The sequence below is a fragment of the Hyla sarda genome, chromosome 5 (assembly GCF_029499605.1).
Source record: "Hyla sarda isolate aHylSar1 chromosome 5, aHylSar1.hap1, whole genome shotgun sequence".
Taxonomy (NCBI): domain Eukaryota; kingdom Metazoa; phylum Chordata; class Amphibia; order Anura; family Hylidae; genus Hyla; species Hyla sarda.
In genome coordinates, this window is record NC_079193.1 from 154,482,587 (window position 1) to 154,491,562 (window position 8,976).

At 47.7% G+C, this 8,976-nt stretch overlaps 1 protein-coding gene across 3 annotated transcripts in view; it reads right to left on the reverse strand.

The window, feature by feature from the left end:
- The window catches only part of LOC130273539 (cytochrome c oxidase assembly factor 1 homolog), a 140,741-nt gene extending 131,924 nt beyond the window's left edge, over window positions 1-8,817 (reverse strand). For 2 of the 3 annotated variants that reach the window (XM_056520535.1, XM_056520537.1), the window contains exon 1: window positions 8,615-8,817. The gene's annotated coding sequence lies outside the window, so the exon portion shown is untranslated. The remainder of the gene's footprint in view (window positions 1-8,614) is intronic. The other variant, XM_056520536.1, reaches the window with a different exon arrangement.
- Window positions 8,818-8,976: the final 159 nt, after the last annotated feature.

Below are 8,976 nucleotides of genomic sequence, written 5' to 3' on the forward strand. Positions count from 1 at the left end.
ACATCATACATAAACCTGCCGCTGCCCCCCCACATCATACATTACATACACACATCACACACCATACACACATCATATATACACATACACTCACACCATACATATGCACACATCATACATACACCTGCCGCTGCCCCCCCACATCATACATTACATACACACATCACACACCATACACACATCATATATACACATACACTCACACCATACATATACACCATACATATGCACACATCATACATACACCTGCCGCTGCCCCCCCACATCATACATTACATACACACATCACACACCATACACACATCATATATACACATACACTCACACCATACATATACACCATACATATGCACACATCATACATACACCTGCCGCTGCCCCCCCCACATCATACATTACATACACACATCACACACCATACACACATCATATATACACATACACTCACACCATAAATATACACCAAACATATGCACACATCATACATACACCTGCCGCTGCCCCCTATATCATACATTACATACACACATCACACATACAGACACCATACACACATCATATATACACATGACACATACACCATACATATGCACACATCATACACACATCATATATAGACAGACATCGTACATATGCACACATCATACATACACCTGCCACTGATACACCCCCCCCTTAATCATACATTACATATACAACCACCCTTCCCGCCGCCTGCATGCTCGGCCTCCTCACTTGAACCGGTGTGAGGTGAAATCCCCAGCCCGGCAGTGCAGTCTCCTCACACACGTCCTCTCCCCTCCCCCTGCTCTGCATTTTCCCTCGTGAATACTTGAAACCTCCCCGTGATAAATGAGGTCCTGTGTAGACAGAGCAGGGGGAGGGGGGGGGGGTTTGTGTGGGGGAGGGAGGAGCTGTGTACGTCCTCATTCTCCCCCTGTCTTCTTGTATTATGCAGAGCTGCGCTCTCCATCCTCCTGAGGAATGGGTATAGGGCTAAAGAGGACATTTTGAACGCACGGGGTGTTTCCTAAATTTATTTTCCAGGAATGGATGAAGGGTAGCTTTGGAAAATTGCAATTTTCAACCTATGCTCTGCTTCATCTTTCTGGGAACAACTAACATGTGACTCCGAATTGTCGCTTGGAAATACGACAGAGCTCATGAGCGAGAACTATTCACATTTGAGGCCGATGTTTGTTACGTACCTAACAGTTACATACATTCAGAGGAAAATACAAGAAAGGAACAACTACATGTGAGCCTATTACAAACAGTACACCCCCTAGGGAAGGTTTATAGGAGTGAAGTGGACATTTGGAACAGACGGGTGTTCCCTAAATTTATTTTCCAGGAATGGATGAAGTGTACTATGGGGGGGATGAAAATTGCAATTTTAATACTGATTTGCCAATTGCCAGAATGATGACCCAGAGTATAGCCGAAAGTAAAAATTATGCCCGCCCCAAACCCTATGCTCTGAATCATCATTCTAGGAAAGTGATGTGTGTGGCCATCCCTAACCTGTTACCTCAAATGCGCACCCCACTCAGGTGGAGAGAGCACTGCGCATTTGAGGCAACTGCAAACCCCCAATGCTGTTGACTCTGTGTCCCATGACCCATTTTTTGGATGGGAAAAAAAAGATAACAGGGGTATGGGGAAAGAGGTTTTGGGATTTTTTTTTTTGGGGGGGGAGGGGGTGGTGTTTTGGTTTTAAAATTTGGAAGACAATGTACTCTGGACTGGTACATTGGAGTTGAATTCTGGGGAATGAAAATCAGGTGAAAGGATAAAAAATGTAGTGCTCCATGGAAGTGTGATACTCCCTGAAGCAATCCTTAACGCAGAGGCCCGGATGATAGGGGCAAGTGTCGTATTGAGTGGTGGTATCCTTACGAATCCCCCTCTTGCGACACACTCTGCATTTTTTCTGAGATCGTGTGGGGGACCTCACCTGGAAAGTGTTGGCCGGGGACGATCCGGGGGTCCACAGTTCCAGAGGTGCTCTGACCCGCTCTTTGGTGGTCACCAAAGATGAGGGTCTTTAGAACTTCTTCTTGAAACTGCAGGAATGTCCCTGTGTTGCCAGCGTACTGGGACAGTACAAAAGCGTTGTACATGGCAAACTGTACCAAGTAGACCGCAACTTTTTTGTACCATACACATATTTTCCGCATGGCATTATATGGTTTGAGGACTTGATCAGAAAGATCAACTCCCCCCATATACCGATTGTAGTCCAGAATGCAATCGGGCTTGAGGACCGGTCCCACGGTACTTCGCACAGGGACAGGGGTGCTGCCGTTCCCATGAATAGTGGTGAGCATAAGGACATCCCTCTTGTCCTTATACCTGACCAGCAACAGGTTTTCATGGGAAAAGGCACGGGATTCACCCGGGGGATAGGAGTATGTAGGGGATGGGGCGGAAGGCCTCTTTTATTCTTCCGGACTGTCCCACAAGCGAGCGTGGATCTGGCGGCGAGGGATGTGGAGAGGGATACTGGCATAAAAGTTATCCACGTAAAGGTGGTAACCTTTATCTAGCAATGGGTGCAAAAGGCCCCAAACGATTTTCCCGCTAACACCCAGAGTGGGGGAACAATCTGGGGGTTCAATACGGGAATCACATCCCTCATACACCATAAACTTGCAAGTGTACACTGAGGTACTCTCGCAAAGTTTATACATCTTCACGCCATACCGCGCTCGCTTGGTAGGGATGTATTGCCGGAATCTGAGTCTCCCCTTAAAGGAGTACTCCGGCGTGCACTTTTTTCCTTTTATCCCGTCCGGGCTGCAAAATAAAAGAAAACACACTTTCTCTTACCTGCCAACGAGCCCCCGGAGCTCCGGTACACTCCGGTACAGGTGTTCGGTCCCCGGGCTGTATTCTTCTTACTTCCTGTTAGCCCGACACGTCACACGGAGCTTCAGCCTATCACCGGCCGCAGCGATGTCCCGCCTCGGCTAGTGATAGGCTGAAGCTCCATGTGACGTGTCGGGCTAACAGGAAGTAAGAAGAATACAGCCCGGGGACCGAACACCTGTACCGGAGTGTACCGGAGCTCCGGGGGCTCGTTGGCAGGTAAGAGAAAGTGTGTTTTCTTTTATTTTGCAGCCAGGACGGGATAAAAGGAAAAAAGTGCGCGCCGGAGTACTCCTTTAAAGCTGATGAGAGACTCATCAATAGCGACCTCCCTTCCAGGGACATAGGCCTCCCAAAATTTGACCCCGAAGTGATTGATGACAGGCCTGATTTTATACAGGCAGTCATACGCGGGATCAGTTCGGGGGGGGACATGCCGCATTATCAGCATAATGCAAACATTTCCAAATGGCCTCGAACCGGGGACGTGCCATGGCCATATTGTAGAGCGGGGTCTGGTAAAGGACATCCCCACTCCAATATTGCTGGACACTTGGTTTCTTGACCAGGCCCATATGCAGCACGAGGCCCCAAAATGTCCTCATTTCGGCTACATCGACTGGGAATCAGTCATTGGGCCTAGCCAAGAGTGCGCCCGGGTGAGCGGTGATGAACTGTTGGGCGTACAGATTCGTCTGGTCAACCATCAGATTGACAAAGTCGTCACTGAAATAATAACTAAAAAAGTCTATTTCAGTGAACCCGACAATGTCTATCTTGATTCCTGAGTCGCCAACAAACTCAGGAATCACGGGCTCGTGGTCGGCTGGCTCAGGCCAGACAAGTTCTCCGGTACGGGGCACCAGTGAACTTGGCCGGGGGGCTTGACTAGTAGGAGCGCCAGGGGGACTCATCCTACTCATCCTAGCATGGGGCACAGGGTCAGGAGCAGAGGAGGTTTGTGGCCTTGCTTGGAGGCGTCTCCGCCACCTTGGTGGCTCATCATCAGAACTAGATGATGAGGAGGACGAGGAAATAAGGAAGGTGGGATCTTCCTCGTCCTCTGAGACGCTTTCAGTGTCGGAGGCAATTATGGCATATGCCTCCTCTGCTGAAAATACCCTGTGGGCCATTTCCCTACTCTAATGGGGGTGAAGTGTATATATGTGGGGGGAAAAACTTTATTCGTTTGTGTGCTGCGTGTTGGTGTGGTGCAATAATACCTCCCTAACCTAACTAACTAAACCCGCCCTAACAGAAAAAATATAAACTAAAAAGGGGAAAAAAAACGTAAAAAAAAAAAAAAGGACTTCTAGCGCCAAAAAAGCCCTGCGCCCCAAAAAAGCATGTACCTAATCAGTGGTGTGCGCACTGATTAGCGCTTGGTGGCGACAAGGGAGCGCAGACGTCAGAGGGGGGGTCCAGCCAGTCAGCCCAGAACAGTGGCTGGTGGCACGTACACAGACCCCCACACAAAATACCCGAAATATTAAATAATAAAACGCTTAACTCCGAAAAAATGCACCCGCCTGAACCCCCAAAAAACCCCTGATCAGTGATAAATCACTGACAGCGGTGGGGCAGGCCGCACACAGAGGTACGGTCCGTCCACACAGCACAGGCCTTCCTACACAAGCCGCTATAACCCGAAAAAGTGCCTGCACCTCAAAAAAAATACGCTGATCAGTACTACGGGACTGATCAGCGGCGGGTGGGCTTTAACTAACGGTGGCGGACCGCTCTTTTATAGCTAAGAGGGTCCAGCCACACGTTAAGCAAAAAAAAAAAAAAAGGTCTGCGCCAACAAAAAAAAAAACACTGGCAGCAGACCGCAACGACCCAGTAGGGCCGGGGTCACGCAGCTAAAGGTGCTATGGACCCACGGACACCTACGGATTGTACGCTGCAAAAAAAAATATATAAATCTAATCTAAAGCTAACTCTTACTGCTTTCTGTGCCAAGGGGCCACAGAAACGGGGCAAGGGGGCACTTTTTTACACTTTTTTGTGTATGAGGGGGAGATGGAAAATAAACTTTTTACTCACCCACCTCGGCCGCACGATGGGGACGGGGGAGGACAGCCGTCAGCCTATCACCGGCCGGAGCGATGTCCCGCCCCGGCCAGTGATAGACTGAGCCCACTGTCATGTAAGAAGTCGGCTTCTTACATGACAGTGGGCTCAGCCTAACACTGGCCAGGGCGGGACATCGCTCCGGCCGGTGATAGGCTGACGGCTGTCCTCCCCCGTCCCCAGCGTGCGGCCGAGGTGGGTGAGTTAAAAGTTTATTTTCTGTATCTTTTGCAGCCCGGGCATAGGGATACAGCATACAGCAGTGGTCTCAAACCTGCGGACCTCCAGCTGTTGCAAAACTACAATTCCGAGCATGCTGGGAGTTGTAGTTTGCAACAGCTGGAGGTCCGCAGGTTGGAGACCACTGGCGTACAGTGAGTTCCATCGCCGGCGGCCCCCAACAAAGAGGAGGAGGGCAGTGCTTGACATCTGTGAGTAGTACCCCGCTGGGCTGATCATTAATTGGGGGGGCAGAACAGCGCTGGCGGGTAACATAGGGTTAGTTCCCCAATGTGGGGACAGGGCTGCGCTAGGCTAATAATACATTCCCAGGAGGGGCCCAATCGGTATTGGTATGGGGGAAAATTCATATCATGCAGCCCAAAAAATTCGGTATTCGGTATGAACCGGTATACTGCCCAGCCCTACGGCCACCCGATCACTGCTGTACTGGGGGATAGCAACAGTGCCGCCCCCCAGTACGTTATGGATGATGATTGGTGGTGTCTGATGATTGGCGATGTGCCGGGATGCCTGCTGAATGATTTCAGCAGGCATCGCGGACCGGTCCCCAACCGGCTAGTGGCGGGGACCGGAATTCCCACGGGCATATGCATATGCCCCACGTCCTTAAGGACTCGGGATGCAGGGCGTATGCATACGTCATATGTCCTTAAGAGGTTAACCTAGTGTTTTATAACCAGTGTGCCTCCAGCTGTTGCAAAACCACAACTCCCAACATCACTGCTCTGGACAGTTCCTGAAATGAACAGAGGTGTCAGCAGAGAGCACTGTGGTCAGACAGAAAAGAAATTCAAACAGAAAACAACGTCCTCTGTATTATACAGCAGCTGATAAGTACTAGAAGGATTAAGATTTTTAAATAGAAGTCATTTACAAATCTGTTTAACTTTCTGGCACCAGTTGATTTTAAAAAAAAATATGTTTTCCCCCGGAGTACCCCTTTAAGGGTGCATGGAGTTGGCTTGGAGGCTAGGCCTGCTCTATACCCAGCGGCTGCTCTCAGCAGCTGACAAAAACCACAGAGCATTACCGACTTTTTAAATGGTGTTTGACATTCAATAACGATAGTTCAGGGGTTAAATTGCCTTCCAGTGGGGAGCTGCTGTTGTCATGGCAGCCCAAGGTCTTGCCGTGACTGAGCTGCTGGTACAGTCTGTGATAGACAGGCTAAACCAGTAGATCACCAAAAAACTGGATTGATGCAATAATATAGACGTTTATCTATAGGAGCAAAATTGCTTTTTTTCTTTTCAGTTTCTCCCCACAGCAATTTTTTTTTTTATCAGCTTCACAGAATGTTTTAACCCCTTAAGGACCAGGGGTTTTTCCATTTTCGCACCTTCATTTTTTCCTCCTTACCTTTAAAAAAATCATAACTCTCAATTTTGCACCTAAAAACCCCTATGATGGCTTATTTTTTGCGCCACCAATTCTACTTTGTAATGACATCAGTCATTTTACCCAAAAATATACGACGAAACGGGGAAAAAAATCATTGTGCAACAAAATTGAAGAAAAAGCCCAATTTTGTAAATTTGGGGGGTTTCCGTTTACTCACAGTACATTTTTCGGTAAAAATTACAGTTTCTCTTTATTCTGTAGGTTCATACAATTAAAATGATATCCTACTTATACAGGTTTTATTATGTCGTACTTATGGAAAAAAGGGGGGCTATAACGCTGCACACACTGATCTTTTACATTGATCAATGGTTTCTCATAGGAAACCATTGATCAATGATTCTGCCGCTTGACTGCTCATACCCTCAGGCATCTCAAGCACTGAGCAGTCAATCGGCAATCTGACACAAGGAGGCAGGTAGGGGGACCCTTCTCGTGTCCTACAGCTGTTCGGGACGCCGTGAGCTGTTCAGTACTTATGAGCTGTTGAAGTCGAGTTGTCCTTTTCTGTATAAGTGCTCTCTGATGACACCTGTCTCGGGAACTGTCCAGAGTAGAAGCAAATCCCCATAGCAAACCTCTTCTACTCTGTGTTATTTCATTTTAATTTCATTTTTAAAATGGGAAAAGGGGGGTGATTCTGACTTTTATTAGGGGAAGGGTTTAATGATCTTTATTAACTCTTTTTTTGTAATGTAATAGCCCCCATAGGGGGCTATAACACTGCACACACTGATCTTGTACATTGATCATTGTTTTCCCATAGGATAACACTGATCACTGATTCTGCTGCTTGACTGCTTCTGGCTGGATCTCAGGCGCGGAGCAGTCATTCAGCGATCGGACACGCAGGAGGAAGGTAGGGACCCTCCTCGTGTGCTCCAGCTGTTTAGGACGCCGCGATTTCGCCACAACAGTCCTGAACAGCCCACTGAGCTAACCGGCACTGATTAGCTTTCACTTTAGACACGGCGATCAACTTTGAACGCCGTGTCTAAAGGGTTAATGGCGATCGGTGCCGCGCACTATTAGCCACGAGTCCCGGCCGCTGCTAGGTGCCGGGCCTGACTCGCAATGACGCGGGGCCACGACGTAGCCCACCGTTATAGGAAGGGAGCGGGCGGAGGTACGCCCTCTGTCCCCAACAGGGTATACACTCACCAGTATTGCGGTATATGAAAAATGAATATAATTATTTTTTTAACGGTATTCGGTACGAACCGATATACTGCCCAGCACTATCTGTGCGCAATCTATACATATAAAACTCAATGTGTGTGTGTGTGTGTGTGTATGTATGTTCCAGCATCACGTCCAAACGGCTAATGATAATAACATGAAACTTGGCCACATGTTACTTATATGTCAATAACAAACATAGGATAGGTGATTTAACCCTTACTCGCCCCCATTTGCCAGGGTCGGGGTTTTTTTTTAAAGTCCCATACAAGTCTATGGGAAATATGTTACTGTATAACTTCCAAATGGCTGGAGATATTTCGATAATACTTGGTCACTTGTTACTTTTATATCCACTTAAAATATAGGATAGTTATTTTAACCCTTAACTACCCCCATTTGTGAGTGTCGGGGTTTATGTTTAAAGTCCCATGCAAATCAATGGGAAATGTATGTTCTCGCATAACTTCCGTACGGCTGGAGATATTTCAATACCTGGTGAACATATTACGGGTCGGGATAGGAGGTTGGGATGGGAGGATAGGATATAGGGTGGGTATATGGGGTTGGGATATGACAACAATATATGAGGACGGGACATGAAGTCAAAAGCTTCCTCCTTTGTTGATTTTCCTCCACAACAAGGATTAGGAAGGAACAACCGGGCAACGACGGGTACTCAGCTAGTGTTTGATTAAACTCCCGCAATAACTTGTGACTCCAGACCACGTGTGATCTTCCTAGGATGCTCGGATTATGCCCCCGTTTGGCAGCCAGTAAGGTGTTTGTATGGAAGCAGCCATAACACTCAGCATTCATCCAACAGAACAGCGGTATGACCACTCACTGTGCCCCAGACCTCTGCACGTCTTCGGAGGTCGCAGCTTTATTTCCCCACAGCAGCATACAGTTCAGCCATCGATGATGATGGCAACACCACAAGGGGGCGTTTCATCCTGCACTTACGGACCAATACACGTACAGAATACTTGCTGGTTATGGGCATTGCTACAAGTTTATACAGCAGCGATTTCTATATTTTTATAGTCGGAGCTTAGCATTGGAGCTTTCCCCTTAACTGTAACGAAAACCGCTCTTGTATTGACTAATTAGGATAAGAAATCACGGCTAAAACGTCATCCTTCCCAAAAGAAAAATGGCGGACATATGCTTGCGCAGGTTGATGACGACTTAATACTACCAGCCAAT